At 44.9% G+C, this 18113-nt stretch overlaps 1 pseudogene; it reads right to left on the reverse strand.

Moving 5' to 3' along the window:
• Positions 1-18113, reverse strand: part of LOC118318156 — a 51847-nt pseudogene that overhangs the window by 10229 nt on the left and 23505 nt on the right.

Raw genomic sequence — 18113 nt, forward strand, 5'->3', positions numbered from 1 at the left:
ATAGCCACAGCAACTAGCAGCCTGATTACAACTGCACAGTAGCATACGGTCACAGAGTGCTACAATAACATGGAAAATAAAAGATAAATGAAACGGGGATAATTACTGGTCAATCAGAACACATCATTTGTGAATCCGTTTGCTCTCGCTGCTCTGTCATCTGTGGAACACGCTCCGATGTTTACATCTCCTCGATCTGCTTCCTTCTTTTTAGCTCGTCTTTGCTCGTGGTCTTTGTCGTATATGCAGTTTTTTCGATGCTTGGCGTTTCTCTGCCACAGTGTTTTCAAACTAACTTCGCTCCTGCTGCTAGCAGACCAGCTTGGTCTTGACCAAGCGGGTGCACAGGGACTGAGCAGCACTGCGCAGCTCTCACCTGGATGATTGACAGAGCGGAGAGACGCCCCCTGGCTGTAATTGGATAATTTTCTTCGGGTGCGGTGGATTCTTGCCAATGCCATTAAAGGCAGTAAGGGGAGCTAAATAACCTAAATTCTGTCGCAGATGATCTGTCTCACATATTACTACCAGGATATAGCGATAGTTTCAGGAAATATGAAAAAGGCATTTTTTGCAAATCCTATCGACAGGAGCTTTAATATTGAAAAAACTATGGCAATGGCATTTGGCCCACTGTGTGTCAGGAGGTAGAGTCGGTTGTTCGATCCCACAAATCCGCCAGTGTATGAATGTGTGTGAAGGGGTGAATGTGACACAGCCGAAAGCGTTTTCGGTGGTCTATATGGCTAAAAAAATTCGCTATATAAAAACCGTCCATTTACCATTCATACCTTAAAGCAACTGGTCCCAAAACAAGCGATACAAATGTAAAAACCGTCACCTTTGATAATCATGTCAACATAGTTACTCGGTCTTGTTTATTGCAGCTCAGGAAACGCTATACGATTAGCTTACTTTTACCCAGGAAAAACCTAGAGATTGTTTTACAAGCCTAAGTCCGGGTCACCCTAGAAGGCTGGGTTTTACACAGGACCTTTTCTGTTAGGGTCCCCTCTCTTTGGAACAATCTCCCCTAATTGATACGTCTGGATGTCTCTGAATTTGTTTAAATTAATTCATTTTAACTTTTTAAAAATTTTCCCTCTGATCTTGCAAATTTTTTTTCATAGTTTTAAAATGTTTCACTTTGTTTTGTTTTAAGATTAGATTAGATAAGATTCAACTTTATTGTCATTGCACAGAGTACAGGTACTGTACAGGTGAAGTTTAGCATCTAACCAGATGCAAAAAGGCAGTAAAGTGCAAAGTATGTGCGTATGTACAGGAATATATAAATAAATACAATAGGTTTAGCAGCAGATAGCAGTAGGTAGTGCAAATAGCGCAGTATAAATAAAGTGCAGTTGACAGTATAAGTGATGGAAACAATGAATACACTATGAACAAGAGGTATATAAAAGATTCATACGCTATAAGGGATAAATACAGTGCTAAACAGATCAGTGCAGATGTTCAGATGTTCAGTGGCTGGACGGCAGATGTTCAAATGTTCAGTGGTTGGAAGGCAAATGTTCAGTGGCTGGAAGACGTGTGTGTGGCAGTCCAGGTGGAGGGGGAAGTACAGTCACTGGAGGGGGAGTGTGGGGGGTGTCACCGAGGCAGCAGGGTGAGATCTGCAGGAAAGAAGCTGTTCCTGAACCCACTGGTCCGGGAACGTAGGACCCTGTAGCGCCACCCAGAGGGGAGGAGGGCAAACAGTCTGTGGCTGGGGTGAGAGCTGCCCTTGACGATGCTGCGCGCCCTCCGCAGACATCTCTTGCTCTGGACAGCCTCAAGTCTCAAGCCTCAAGGGGAGTGAGGAACCAGTGATGCGTTGGGCAGTTTTCACCACCCTCTGTAGCGTTTTCCGGTCTGCAGCAGAGCAGCTGCCGTACCATACAGAGATGCAGTTGGTAATGATGCTCTCGATGGTGCAGCGGTAGAAGTTGACCAGAATCTGAGGAGACAGATGGGCCTTCTTCAGTCTCCTCAGGAAGAAGAGACACTGGTGAGCCTTCTTGACCAGGATGGAGGTGTTGAGAGTCCAAGAGAGATCTTCTGAGATGTGGACACACAGGAGCTTAAAGCTTGAGACATGCTCAACCTCCGTCCCGTTGATACGGAAGTCCACATGAGCTCTTTGTTCTTCTTGGTGTTGAGAGCCATGTTGTTGTATGATGATGGTGTTGAAAGCTGAACTGAAGTCTATGAACAAGTGCATTCTCGCATAGGTGTTGTCATTGTCCAGGTGAGAAAGGGCGGAGTGTAGTGCCGTGGAGATGGCATCCTCCGTGCTCCTGTTCTGGCGGGAGGTGAATTGAAGGGGGTCTAGTGTGGATGGCAAGCAGGTTTTGAGGTGAGCCAGGACCAGCCTCTCGAAGCACTTCATGATGGTTGCGGTAAGTGCAACAGGACGGAAGTTGTTTAGGCTAACTGCCTTGGAGTGTTTTGGCACCGGCATGATGGAGGTGGTTTTAAAGCACGTGGGGACAGCTGCTTGGGCCAGTGACAGGTTGAATATGTCAGTCAAGAACTCAGCTAGGCCCTGAGCACGCGTCCGGCGATGCCATCAGGGCCAGCAGCCTTACGTGCATTGATCCTGCTCAGTGCAGCACACACGTCGGTGGAGAAGAGTGTTAGGGGCTGGTGGTCGGTAGTGAGCACAGCCTTGATGGCTGCCTCCTGGTTGTCTCTCTCAAAGCGAGCATAAAAGCTGTTAAGCTCGTCAGGGAAGGACGCGTCGCTGGTTGGTGGGGTGGTGTTGGAGGGTTTGTAGTCAGTTATGGCCTGGATGCCTTGCCACATGCGTCGGGGGTCGGAGTTGTTCTTGAAGTGCTCCTCCTTAGCTTGTGGCTGTGCTTGGCCTTCTTGATGCCCCTCTTCAGGTCAGCCATGGATGGACTGTATGCCTGAACATCACCTGATCTGAAAGCGGTGTCTTGTCCCTTCAGCAGTAGGCGGACCTCTCTGTTCATCCACAGGTTCTGGTTAGGGAATGTAGTGAATCGTTTGAGGGTGGTGACACTGTTGATGTTGGTGTTGATGAAGTCCAAAACGGAAATGGCATAGGTGTCAATGTCTGTGTGGGAGTCCAGTGTGGCCTGGGTGTCAAACACACTCCAGTCTGTGTGTTCAAACCGCTGCTGTAGTGCCGAGTCTGCTCCCTCTGGCCACACTTTGACGGTCCTCACTGAAGGTTTTACACGTTTGATGAGTGGTGAGTACTTGGGCAGTAAGAACAAAGAGAGGTTGTCAGACTGTCCTAGGTGGGGGAGGGGGACGGCTCTGTATGCAGCAGCCATGTAGGTGTAAACATGGTCCAAAGTCTTGTCTCCTCTCGTGGGGCTGGAGACATGTCGGTGGAATTTAGGGGGGACAGTCTTCAGGTTGGAGTGGTTGAAGTCACCCGCAACAATAAAGGTTGCCTCCGGATGTTAAGTCTGCTGTTTGCTTAATGGCAGCATCCAGTTCTTTCATAGCCAGTTTAGCATTAGCATCAGGGGGGATACAGGCTGCAGTCACAACAGTAGATGTAAACTCTCTGGGCATATACAAAGGTCTACACTTAACCATGAGATACTCCAGGTTAGGAGATACTCCAGGTTACGAGAGCAGTGACTCACGATGATGGCATTAAATGGCACCAAGCTTTGTTCACGTAGATACACAGGCCCCCACCTCTGGTCTTACCGGAGTCATCAGCTGTTCTATCCGCTCGGAGGACGAAGCAACCCGTTAGCTCGATGGCTCATTTAGTTGTGATTTGAAATGTTTTAACCTAACATATTAGTAAGTAGCTGGTTATCCAGGAGAGTGCTATTTCTCCGATTTCAGATCTTTCTGGTATTATTATATATATATTTTTAAGTAAATCATGGTCCACAGTGTCAAATGCTTTCCAGAAATGCTACGACTAGTAGTAGCTCTAAATCCATAATGCTTCTCAAACAGTACATTATATTTGTAATGAAGTCATCTCATCTTGTATAAAATATTTTTTTCAGAATGTGTTGTAATTGTGTCTTTTTTCATTCAAAATCATGTTGACCACCCGACACAGTGGGGGCTGGAATTGTTATCACTCAGTGAGTCTGTGTGAGTGTGTCATCAGCTACAGCTACTGTAGCACTGATGCACTGGCGCACAGATCACAATCTATCTCTGTATGTGAGGGAATGGGATTAATGCAGGACAACAGCAGAGGTCCTGTGTCTCACCATTGTCAGAAGCCATAAAAGTAACGTTGTAGAAGTTGTTCTTGACGTAGGGAGACTCTCGATCAAGAACGGCAATGGTGGAAATCCCACCGTTAACCAGGTCAATCTCCAGCCAGTTGGCAGGGTCATACATCTTGGTGTACCTGAATTGAGAGAGAGGGACAGAGAGAGAGAGATAGAGAGAGCATGGGAAATCACCACAGAGAGGGTTCTTTTTCTGCATCCCTGGCAGGCCAGCCAGATGCTAAGGAGCTGATATATGGAGCATTCTCTCAAGGCAACTACAACTCGTTCATTTATTCTCACTGGAAATGATTCTGCCTTCAGATGACTTGAAAACTATGTCAATAAATATACTTGTCTGTGGAAATACTTTTAGAATTGGAAAAAAACGAAGCTTGGCAATTACCTGCAATATGCTCATGAAATATTTATCTTAACATATTTTAACAGAATGTGCTCATACACCTGTATTGCTGTAACAGAAGAGTCATGTTTAAGAATAATGTAAATAAACAGAAAAAATAGCACAGATGCAAATAAGCCACCATATAATCCATTTTGTATATTTTTAATTGGCGTGACAAAGAGTAGAAAGACACAGTTATGAATAAATTTAGGAGCACCAACCACAGAATATAAAGCAATAAAAAAAAGAAAAGAAACCAAAATGCTCTCCCCTGATACAATAGTATCAGTACACTCGCTTTATGTCTGTTAACATGTGTGTGTGTGCTCACGTTTTGTGAGCACAGTGTGCAACATTGGCTGTTGCTAGGCTACAAAGATTACAAGATATCTATGATTTTGTTGTTGAAAATGTAGCAAATTATTTTACATTTTTCGGTGGACAGCATCTCCGATGGGGTTGTAGATGGTGGGTCGATAAGTCAATCGACAGTGGAGAAAAGCGCTTGAGGGAGTTTAACCATGGTGAACATGAAGCTTTTCATTCTGCCTGGCGACAGTCTTTCTGTCATGATCTTGTGTTCTCATTTCCTGTTTTATTTTGAATTAGTTCATTGTGTTGTTTCACTTCCTGTCCTGTGTCTAGTTTCTGGTGTCTTGTTTTTTCCTGTGTCTCCTGCCACCTGTTCCTAATGTGTGTCACCTGTGTTCTAATTGCCTTGCCCTCATTGTGTGTATTTAGTCTCTGTGCTTCCCTTTGTCTGTTGTTGGATCGTCTGTTTTTTCATGTTGTCTGGCCCGGTCTGTTCCTGTCTGTTTCTGCATTTTCCCCCCTGGCTCCAGTGTTTGGATTGCCTTTGTTTGCTGCATTTTGTGGACACCTTTAGTTGGTTTTCTTTTATTATTAAATATCTTTTCATCACCTTTGCATTTGGGTCCTGCTTCCTGTTCAGCCGTGACAGAACGATCCAACCACAAAATGGACCCAGCAGGTGATTTTTTTGATTTAGATCTTTGTGAATTAATTTACACCCTGACTTGTATTCATGGACAATTTAATAGAGACATGGGATGGGAATACAAGGAGGGGTGTCTGCGCATGGCACGCAGGGAAGTTTCCCAGAGGCCCTGGTTGAGGAGTTCGTTGCCTGGCTGGCTCAAGGACTTTTTGAATTCTCCGGACCCCCACCCAGTCTTCCAGTGTGCCTTCCAGCCAGCACCCCAGTTGGCTAGCATCAGGCCTGCTAGCATCCAGCCAGCACCCCAGTTGGCTAGCATCAGGCCTGCTAGCATCCAGCCAGCACCCCAATTGGCTAGCATCAGGCCTGCTAGCATCCAGCCAGCCTCCCAGTGTGCCATCCAGCCAGCACCCCAGTTGGCTAGCATCAGGCCTGCTAGCATCCAGCCAGCCTCCCAGTGTGCCATCCAGCCAGCACCCCAGTTGGCTAGCATCAGGCCTGCTAGCATCAGGGATAAGAGGGTACAGCTGGTCTCCACGTCGTCAGTCAGAGGACCAATCGACACGTTCCCCGTCGTTGGTTCGGCCGACGTCTGCTCCTCCTCGGTGCCAGTCGGAGGACCGATCGACACTTTCCCCGTCGGTGCTTCGGCCGACGTCTGCTCCTCCTTGTCCTCAGTTGGTAGGGTAAAGAGGGGCGTTTCAGTTGAGGAGCTTTATGACATAATACGAGAACTCCAGGGATTTTTCGATGACTCGGCTCGAGCTAAGAACAGGCCAACAATGCCGGCAGGCCTGCGGCTTGCTTGCCTCCAGCCGTGCTGCTCGTCTCCAGTCGAAGGACCGATCGACATGTTCTTTGTTGGTGGTCCGGCCGAGGTCTGCTCCTCGTCCCCAGTCAGTGGGCTGATCGACATGTTCCCCGTCGGTGGTCCGGCTGATGTCTGCTCCTCCTTATCTTCAGTCGATGGACCGATCGACACGTTCTAAGTCGGTGGTCCAGTCGACATTCAATTCAATTCAATTTTATTTGTATAGCGCCATATCACAACATACATTGTCTCAAGGCACTTTACATAGTGAGGTCAATATTACAGTATTACAGGGAAAACCCAACAAATCCCACAATGAGCAAAGCACTTGGCGACGGTGGAGAGAAAAAACTCCCTTTTAACAGGAAGAAATCTCTGACAGAACCAGACTCAGTTGTGGGCGGTCATCTGTCTCGACCAGTTGGGGTAAGGAGAGAGAGGAGGAAGAGAGGAGAGGTGGGCAGAAAGAGGGTGGGAGGAGAGACAGCAGGAGAGAAGAGAGAGAGAGGACAGTTGTACAACCGCCACTGTAATCTCTACCAGACTGATACTTATAATTAAAAAATACAATTATGTTGTTGTTATTATTAGTGATGATATTAATATTAATAATAAAATAATGACGGGTTTGGGTCCTGCAGCTCTGGGGTCAGAGATACACTAGGAGAGATAGAAAACACAAACAGGGTTAGTGACATGTACTGTAAACATATCGAGGGATGGGGGGTATTATAACAGTTGCTTTAATTTCTACAAGACTGATACTTATAATTAGTCAAAACTGATACTTATAAATACAATGATGTTATTAATAATAATAATAGTAATAATAATAATAAGGTTTGGATCCTGCAGCTCTGGGGTCATATCTACTAGGGGAGAGAGAAAACAAAGTTAGTGACATGTAATGCAGATACATGGGGGCAGAGAGAGAGAGAGAGAGAGAGAGAGAGAGAGAGAGAGAGAGAGAGAGAGAGAGAGAGAGAGAGAGAGAGAGAGAGAGAGAGAGAGAGAGAGAGAGAGAGAGAGAGAGAGAGAGAGAGAGAGAGAGAGAGAGAGAGAGAGAGAGAGAGAGAGAGAGAGAGAATGGGAGAGAATGGGAGAGAGAGAGAGAGAGAGAATGGGAGAGAGAGAGAGAGAGAGATATGAAGAGAGAGAAAGAGGGGGAAGGAGAGAACGGGAGAGGGAGAAAGATGCTCATGATATAAGTTCCCCCAGCAGTCTAGGCCTATAACAGCATAAAGAAATGATTTATTAAACACCTGAGCAGTTCTAACTATAAGCTTTATCAAAAAGGAAGGTTTTAAGTTTAACTTTAAATATAGGCAGGGTATCTGCATCCCTGACACAAACTGGGAGCTGGTTCCAGAGGAGAGGAGCCTGGTGGCTGAAGGCTCTGCCTCCCATTCTACTTTTACAGACTCTGGGAACCACAAGTAATCCTGCATTTACAGAGCGAAGTGATCTATTGGGATAATATGAAACTAGGAGCTCTGTAAGATATGATGGAGCTTGATTATTAAGGGCTTTGTAGGTTAGGAGCAGTATTTTGAATTCTATTCTGAATTTTACAGGAAGCCAATGCAGAGATTCTAACACTGGAGAAATATGATCTCTTTTTCTAGTTCCTGTCAGAACTCGTGCTGCGGCATTTTGGATTAGCTGGAGGCTTTTCACAGACTTATTGGGGCATCCTAGCAGCAATGATTTACAGTAGTCCAGTCTAGAAGTAACAAATGCATGGACTAGTTTTTCAGCATCCTTTTGAGATAGGATGTTTCTAATATTCTTGATATTGCGCAGGTGAAAGAAGGCTGTCCTAGAGACTTGTTTTATGTGTAAGTCAAAGGACATGTCCTGGTCAAAGGTAACTCCAAGGTTTCTCACAGTAGAGCTGGAGGCCAAGGTAATGCCATCCAAAGTAACTATATGATCACATAATGTTTCTCTGAGGTGTTTAGGGCTGAGTATAATGACCTCAGTTTTTTCTGAATTTAGAAGTAAAAAATTATAAGTCATCCAGGCCTTTATGTCTTTAAGACAATCCTGAAGTTTGTCTACCTGATTAGTTTCATCTGGCTTTATAGATAAATACAGCTGGGTATCATCAGCGTAGCAATGGAAATTGATGTGGCGTTTTCTTATAATATTGCCTAAAGGAAGCATATATAAAGTGAAAAGTATCGGTCCCAGTACAGAACCTTGTGGTACTCAATGTCTCACTTTTTTTATGAATGGAAGATTTGTTATTAACGTTAACAAACTGAAATCTATCAGATAAGTAGGACTTAAACCATTCTAGTGCTGTTCCTTTAATCCCAATGTGTTCTAGTCTCTGTAACAGAATTTTGTGATCAATGGTATCAAATGCAGCACTAAGATCTAAAAGGACGAGAATAGAAACATATCCACTGTCTGAGGCCATGAGAAGGTCGTTGGTAACCTTCAGTAGTGCTGTTTCGTTAGCAACAGTTTTTTCAAGGATTTTAGAGATAAAGGGGAGGTTTGATATGGGTCTATAGTTAGCTAAGATATCTGGGTCCAGAGTCGGTTTTTTGAGCAGGGGTTTAACTACTGCCACATTAAAGGCCTTTGGTACATAGCCTGTCAATATAGATAAATTAATCTGATCTAATATGGAATTATTAATTAAAGGTTATACATCCTTAAATAGCCTCGATGGAATAGGATCTAAAAGACAGGTTGATGACTTGGATGAGGTGACAAGTGAAGTCAGCTCAGCTAGATCTATAGGGGAGAAGCATTCTAAATATAAAATATGGTTCAGAAGCTACTGTACTGGACAGTGTGTCTGTGCCATTAGTGGGAAGAAGCTGGTAATAATCTTATTAGTAAAGAAACTCATGAAATCATTGCTACTTAGACTAGGAGGAATAGACTGTTCAGTAGAGCTTTTACTCTCTGTCAGCCTGGCTACAGTGCTGAAGAGGAAACTGGGGTTGTTTTTATTTTCCTCTATTAGTGAAGAAAAATAATTGGTTCTGGCATTTCGGAGGGCTTTCTTATATGTAATTAAACTATTTTTCCAGTCTAGGTGAGAATCATCTAGACTATTGGAACGCCACTTCCTTTCTAACCTACGTGACGTCTTTTTTAAAGCACGTGTCTGTGCATTAAACCATGGAGCTATCCTCCTCTGATTGACATCTGCTCCTCCTCATCGCCCGTCGGAGGACCGATCGACACGTTCCCCGTCTTTGGTCCGGCCGACGCCTGCTCCTCCTCGTCGCCAGTCGATGGACCGATCGACACGTTCTTTGTCGGTGGTCCGGTCGACATCTGCTCCTCCTCGTCGCCCATTGGAGGACCATTCGACGCGTCCGTCGTTGGTGGTCCGGCCGACGCCTGCTCCTCATCCCCAGTCTTTCAGGCTGATCGACATGTTCTTTCGGCGGGGGTCCGGCCGGCGCCTGCTCCACGTCCCCGGTCGGTGGGGCAATCGACGCGTCCCTCGGCGGTGGTCCGACTGGCGCCTGCTCCATGTCCCTCGTCGGTGGTCTGACCAAGGCCTGCTCCTCGTCCCCAGTCGTCGGGCTGATCGACATGTTCCCTCGGCGGGGGTCCGGCCGGCGCCTGCTCCACGTCCCCGGTCGGTGGGCCAATCGACGCTTCCCTCTCAGTGGGTCGACCGTTACCTGCTCCATGTCCCTCGTCGGTGGGCCGATCGACGCGTCCCTCGGCGGTGGTCTGACCGGCGCCTGCTCCAAGTCCCTCGTCGGGGGTCCGACCGTCACCTGCTCCACGTCCCCGGATGGTGGGCCAATCGACGCATCCCTCGTCAGTGGTCCGACAGTCACCTGCTCCACGTCCCCGGATGGTGGGCTGATCGACGCGTCCCTCGTCGGTGGTCCCCCGGAACTGTCGTGCCTGCCTGCAAGGCCTCCGGGCTTTCCCCCAGAACTGTCATGCCTGCCTGCAAGGCCTCCGGGCCTTCCCCCAGAACTGCTGTGCCTGCCTGCAAGGCCACCGGGCCTTCCCCCAGAACTGTCGTGCCTGCAAGGCCACCGGGCCTTCCCCCAGAACTGTCGTGCCTGCCTGCAAGGCCACCGGGCCTTCCCCCAGAACTGCTACGCCTGCATGGCCGGCCTCTGGGCCTTCCCCCAGAACTGCTACGCCCGCATGCCCGGCCTCCATGCCGTTCCCCAGAGCTCCTATGCCTGCTGAAACCCCCCAGCAAAACCCCAGTCCAGTTCCCCAGTGACAGGTTTTTCAGTCCGTCCTGGCCCCCTTCCATCCACCCTGCTCTGTGTAGATTTAAAAAAAAAAAAATGTTTTGGACCGTCTGGAATTCGGTCCTTAAGAGGGGGGTTCTGTCATGATCTTGTGTTCTCATTTCCTGTTTTATTTTGAATTAGTTTATTGTGTTGTTTCACTTCCTGTCCTGTGTCTAGTTTCTGGTGTCTTGTTTTTTCCTGTGTCTCCTGCCCCTGTGATTGTCTGCACCTGTTCCTAATGTGTGTCACCTGTGTTCTAATTGCCCTGCCCTCATTGTGTGTATTTAGTCTCTGTGCTTCCCTTTGTCTGTTGTTGGATCGTCTGTTTTTTCATGTTGTCTGGCCCGGTCTGTTCCTGCTATTTGCCCCGGTCTGTTTCTGCATTTTCCCCCCGGTCTGTTTCTGCATTTTTCCCCCTGACTCCAGTGTTTGGATTGCCTTTGTTTGCATTTTGTGGACACCTTTAGTTGGTTTTCTTTTATTATTAAATATCTTTTCATCACCTTTGCATTTGGGTCCTGTTTCCTGTTCAGCCGTGACACTTTCTTAAGCTGCCTGACAAATTCAATTTTTCGAGGGGGCTTTTTAGTTTTTTTAATGTTTTTACAGGTGTGTACTAGCTACTGTCTCCTATCGCTGAACAAGAGTAATGACAGCAAATGCCCCATATTACGACTCTGGAGACGTGTAGTATTGTCCACAGGTTTATTAGCTTTGGAAGTTGTGGAAAACATTACAGTACATCAAAACAATTCACATGAAAAGTAATTCACTTGAATAAAACACTGGTCCTGGATGTAGAGCAGAGAAGTGCCTGTCACTATCACATTCAATGCATTTCACAATGCATTTCCAGTCTCTGGCGGACTACGATGTTAAGATGCAACACTTAAATCACTTTTGTTTCGTTTTGTATGAAATGCTCTGCACTTTTGTAGAGAATGTGGCTTCTTGTGGATAAAACATCTTTTATCAGGCTCATCTACTTTCTTCATATATCTGTCTTGTTCGTAGCAGGCAGGTGCAGACACTTCTGTTTTGTGGACGGAGACCTCTTTTGACCTGGCAGGCTTCCATGGAGGCTTTTCGGATTTGCTGGCATCTGTTGGGCCTGTGAATATGAAGCTGAGGTCGTTTCTGATCAGTGCTTGCTGGTGGAGGAAGGCAACAAAGACAGAAAAGGGGGAAAATGCAACCTGATGACACTTTACTGTATGCCATATGGTAGCTTTTAAAATTAAGGATTAATTCCTCTCGCTGTATCAAGAAAAGAGATGCCAGGAAGATCTCCCTCTGCTTTGGCAGCATCCAGCTCCTTCAGTAGATCACTCAGTTGAGAGTAATCCTTTTTAGCTGATATTGGGGAACTTATCTAGTTTCTGAAACAAAGCTTTCTCAATGGTATCATGAAGGTTAGTATTAGCAGCAGGCTGGATCGTGTTTTCAGTTTTGAAACATGGGTTGTGTACAGACTGGACCACAGATTTATCTGCTTGTGACCGATTTGCCTCGTCTTGAAATGATGGATCCTCTACTTGTGCTAACCTCCTTTCCTCACATAGTTTGGCTCCTCCTTTGACATGATCCTCTGTGCGCTGACAAGAATCACATGGTGTCAACATTAGTGGGGGTTTACAGCTGTGTCCTGTGTCATTGATAGTGACTGCTGCTTCCAAAACCTCCGCCTTGCTTCAGCTACAGCTAAACGTTCTCCATTCTCATTTTGGTCTCCTTCTCAATAAACAAACAAGCGTGTCTTGGCGGCTTCAGTTTCCGCCGTGGCGGCTCAATTTCCCAATGTACTGTATATGCTTGTTACCACAATCTTGTTACCTGTGTTACTTTGTCTGGAGAGTGATGTCTTCACTGTACTGTCTTCCCTCTTATCGCTGAACAAGAGTTATGACAGCAAGTGCCATCATCTTCCTCACATGACGGCTCTGGAGACGTGTAGTGTTTTTCACAGATGTATTAACGTTGAAAGTTGTAAAACTGCAAATAAAACACAAATATGAAATAACTGAAATGTACACAACACATCAAAGTCATTCACTATAATGAAGTGCATAACAAGTGTCATAACTAACTCATTATAGAACATACGTGTGATTTTTCTTATAAACTTAACAAAAAGGCATCAAAAGTAAATTAACTCGCTTCACACCTGCTGTGACTGTCCTTCTCCAGCCACTGTGGTCTGATGCTACTGCTCCCTAGACTGCTGGATTGATGTCGCAGGCCTTCATGTCATGCTTGCAGACATATTTGTAACGCAGGGCTGGCCTTCCCACATGTCTAGTGACAGTGATCAGTTGTCCGTACAGTATGTCTTTGGGGATGCGGCCATCATCCAACACGACGGACATTGGTTGAGCGAGCCGTACATGCTTGGGATGCCTGCCCGCTCCAGGACATCCCTATTCGGGATGCGGTATTGCCAGGTGATTCCCTGGATCCTTCGCAGGAATCGCAGATGGAGCCTATTTTGCTGCCATACAGCAGCATGCTGAGAATACAGGCCAGGTACGCTTGCATTTTAGTGTTGGTAGTCAGCATGGTGTTCTCCCACACCCTCTTGGTCAGATGTGCCATCGTCCCTGCGGTCTTGCCGATCCGTTTGTCCAGTTCAGCATCCAGTGAAAGGTTGCTATAGATGGTAGAGCCGAGGTACGCAAACTCCTCCACCAGGTCCAGGGTGTAGTTGCCAATATGAATGTTTGGGATGCTGCTGACATCTTGGCCCATCAGGTTAGTCTTTTTGAGACTGATGGTCAGGCCAAAGTTGCTGAAGGCACGAGGGAAGTGGTCATTGAGTCTCTGGAGGGCTTCCTTACTGTGAGTTGCCAGTGCAGCGTCGTCTGCAAACAGCATCTCGTGTATCAGTACCTTACGGACTTTGGTCTTTGCGCGCAGTCGAGCAAGGTTGAATAGGCTCCCATCACTTCTCTTGTGAAGGAAGACACCATCATTGCATGAGTTGAAAGCGTGTGTTAGCAGCAGTGAAAAGAAGATGCCAAAGACTGTAGGAGCGCGGACACACCCCAGCTTCACGCTGCTATTGATTGGGAAGGGGTCTAAATCAATATTAAATAATAACTTGAATTAATATTACAGCTTATAAAAATAAAAGAATGGTAATGTAATGGTATAAAACACAGCAAAAACCAAATAAATCTTGGAATTAATAACAATTCCTTGAAAATAACTCTTACCGTGCAATCCCATTTTAAGAAAATAAAATACATTTCGTCTATGTCTTTCACAGTAACAATATAGACCAAAAATTATGTACATGTCACCGTTTCACTTGTGGCACTTTCCAGCATGAAATATTGACAAATTGCTGACATTGCCGGTCTAAAAGCAAGTCCCCCTGGACTGTAACCGGCAGCACAGTTTATGGAGCGGCGAAGAAGAAGTGATTTCCGGTAGTGTAGGGTTAGCCAGAGCTATCGAAAAATGTAAGTTTGAAATTTCAATTTTATCTGGATGAAACTACTTTCAAGATGTGGTATCGGATCGGTATAAACATTTACGTACTCACTGAGCCCAACCTGGCATTTTCGGCAGTATCACATCTCTACTTGATGGCTAACTTTAATGTCAATGATAAGGCCACATTCCAATTCTCTTCACAAGAGAACAAATACATTTTTGTCTTACCAGTGAAAATGCCTGTAAAGTCATAGCTTGTGAGTCTTACCGGACACTTTGTCTCATGAAGTAATCAGGGTCCTGAGCAGTGAACGTTGTGAGCAGAGACCCAGCAGGCAGACCTTCCTCTAGTTTGATGGACTGGGGGTTGGGGCTGAACGCTGGACTCTCATTGATGTCCAGGATTCTTACAGAGATGGTTGCTGTGGACTGACGAGGCAGGTGGATGCCTCGGGCCAGTGGGACCTCATTCTCTGCCTCCACTGTCAGCATGAAGGAACGGGTCAGCTCGAAATCTAGCGGCTGGACAGAAGAAAGGAGGAGAGGTTGATAGTGACATGACACACTGGATGTCCATGGAACTCAACATGGGCAACTGTTGCATTAATTTAGTTCCATGCAATACGAATCACACTACTCAAGGTCCACAGTTGCATTCTGATTTATCTCTCTTTAGTTTCCTGTCATCTGTCTTCAGTGATTTCTCAAATAAATACCCAAAGATATTAGACAGAACTTGATTTGAGATTATTTTGTTAAACAACGATTTTACAAACTTTTACAAACAGAAATAATGCTATATTCTTCCTATAGACTCCTCATAATACCCCCTTGAAAACTATCTTTGTCCATTGAGTGACTGTTGTTTTGGTTGATCTTATACACTGCTAATGTCAAAAATACTTTTAGACTTTGGATTCAGTAGTAGGGGTCCGAAAATGTTTATTCTTCCAGTACAAAAGCTGGATATTGAGATCAGTTCTGTAGCTAAAATAGTATACCATAATTAATGCATTGACAATATGCTTGACTCTAGTTCTATTTTTCAGGCAGACAGACTTTGCCATAACAAGCCAGGAGTAAAACTGTTAATCTATAAACTATCTTTCTTCTTGCACTATCCATCAGTTCTCTATGCCATGGACAAGGCACAATAGGAATCACAACAGGAGGAAGACATAGCACAATGTGGCAGAAGTCCTGAAGGAAAGCCACCTCATGACACGGTCACTTCTGGGACCCAATTCCCCACCCCCATAGCCTGTTTTGATGACTTTGACGAACTGCTTTGCGAAGTGGCGTGCAGTGAAAGCAGGAAGAGTAGGCAGGTTAAAGATAGAGCACGCAATATGAGCTTTGTTAATCGAATGTGTAGAAAAGGATCAGCTGTGGGCTGTCAAAGAGGTCTCTGCTGTTAGCTGATGTACTGGAATTGTGGCTGAGCTTGACTTTGTTGCTGATGTTGCACTCTTAAATCATTCCTGTATTTTCTTTGAGAGCACTGTCTCCATGTACACAAATGTTTTAAAAAGATGTTAAATGGACCAGTCTTTACCACCCAAAGCGCTTTGCAGTACAAATCACATTTACCCATTCTCACACACACACACACACACACACACACACACACACACACATACAGTGCTTTTATACACAGTGCTATTGGTTATTTAGGGTTAAGTGTCTTACCTAAGGACATTTGGGCATGCAGACTGGAGGACCCGGGGAAACGATTTTACCATCAACCCTCTGGTTGGTGGATGACCTTCTCTACCTCTTGAGTCACAGCTGCCCTTAAAAATAGGTAATCACAAAACAAGATCCGGGCTTGTAGACTATTTCAATCCTGATTCTACAAACGTCACTGTCTTTGTGACCACAAAGGTTAGGGTGGTCTCTTGTAAGCAAAGATCTCCGTGGAGAAATGTCCCGCTGGTCACAACAGAATTGTATGTTAAAAAAGAAGATTGCAAGTGGTGACCCTTGCACCCTCCAGGTGACGTCAGTAAAGAGACTCCACATTTATAATTAGGAACTGAGAAATGCAAAGAGGGTCTTCTTCTCTGAAATCATCACAATATAGTGATAACGCCTTGTTTGTGAATGTCAACGGACTAACAAACCACCTAGTATCAGTACCTATTTAACTTATATCCACAAGGGCCTGAAATGAAATTCCTTCTTCAATGACAAAACAGTCACTGTCTGCACATCAGGTACAGGATATGTGTTACACCTATGTTCATTTAATATCATTTCAAGTCACATGGCCCTTGCGATTTTGGGCTCATATGAAATCTCCTGACTTTGTTTTTTGAAATCCAAGTCAGGATTTCCACCAGAGCACTGAGACACCTCTTGTTAAGTTCTAAAAGACATTGACGTAACCACAGACACTGGCAGATCTCCATCTTAGTACAACTGGATCTCAGTGCTGCATTTGTCACAATTGATCACAACATATTACTAAACTGGATGGGACTTTCTGGCACGGTGCTAAACTGGTTCTTTCTGGTCAATGTGTTTATGTTCTTGACCTGATACTGTAATGGCAAGTTTACAGGTTTCTCTACTAAATGGATTCGCTGATTCTAAAAGTTGCTGCTTGAGTCCTCACTAACAGCCGGAGAGTGATGCACATTACTTTCATTCGCAGATGATTATACCGGTTTCCTGTCTGTCAAATAATTAACAGACAGATAATGAAATTGTCGTGTCAGGATGCTTTTTATATCTTATGTAAAAGTACTTTCAATTCTCTTGTTGAAATGTTTGCAATACAAATAAATCTCACCTTGCCTATAGCCTTCAATGTCGCTACCTGTTCTGTAAACACTGCTGTTGTAGATTTTTTTGGAAGAAGGCTAAAGAAAAATATTAATCCCAGAGATAGGTAAAGTCTTTCACCTGCACATGGTTATTTTTCTGATAAACTGATCCAGCGCCAATACCTGCTGGCAAATAGTGAGCCAAGACATCTTTACCAAAGACATAATTAGACAGCTTACATCTGTGTTTTAACAGGAACAGTTGCTCAAAGCAGGTTGTTCACATATCGGAGGGTTGGTGCTAATCCTCCACTAAATATAAAAAGGAACGGTGTATGAATGGATGGATGTGGACTGTATTGTAAAGTACTTTGAGTGGTTGTTAAGGTGAGTCCAAGTTCTCTGGTTAAGACTAGATAATATAAATAGATTTAAATAAATAAATAATAATTACATGTCACGCTAGCACTGCAGTCACAGTCTACGCTCCCAGGCCTTTATTACCTTCAATGTTCCACCAGTTCGTACAGTGCTTGTCAAAAAGGCTTTCTCTTTTTCTGCCCCCTCAACCTAGAATACACTGCAGCAGGATCTAAATCTCTCCAGTTTGGTCCTGCTGAGGGATTTTAAACTCATTTTAAGGGCACTGGAAAAATAATCTTTGGAAACTTGTTTTTGTCTTAAGAAGTTTTTTTTGTGCGTTTTAAGTCTTCTTGTACTTGGCACTTTCATTTAGAACTACAGTGTGTACTATTTAGAAGAAATTAGTCACAGAATTTGAATATATTGTGTAGGGATTAAACGATTACCGGTTTTATGGTAAACCATGGTGAAATTCCTGACGGTTAGTTCTACCGTTTCAAATCAAAATTTTAATTATCATTAATACAATTAATTACCAAGGAAGTTTTCAACAGTAAATACTGTCCAGCTCAGTTAGCAACAGTCTCCCAGCGCAGGCACAGATGCAAAGTGGGTTTGTTGAGGACCCGAATCACGCTTGGGAGCCGTTCTTTTTATTTTGCAGAGAGAATCAGTCATCCATGAGAGCTACATGCAGTCGAAGTTCAGCGCAGAACACACACTTTCAGTTTCAGTTTCACTCCTGCACGATTGAGAGAGAAAGAGAGCTGGTGGGCGAGCGAGTACAGAGTGATGCAGAGAGGGAGCGGCGTCAGCGAAGACAGATAATTGAATCCAAGGAATATAACTGTTTTGTTTAGTTTTATTCCATGGTGGTTATGTTGTAAAGCAGAATCAAATACAGGCACAACTCTGCA

This window comes from Scophthalmus maximus, chromosome 7 (assembly GCF_022379125.1).
Source record: "Scophthalmus maximus strain ysfricsl-2021 chromosome 7, ASM2237912v1, whole genome shotgun sequence".
Taxonomy (NCBI): Eukaryota; Metazoa; Chordata; class Actinopteri; order Pleuronectiformes; family Scophthalmidae; genus Scophthalmus; species Scophthalmus maximus.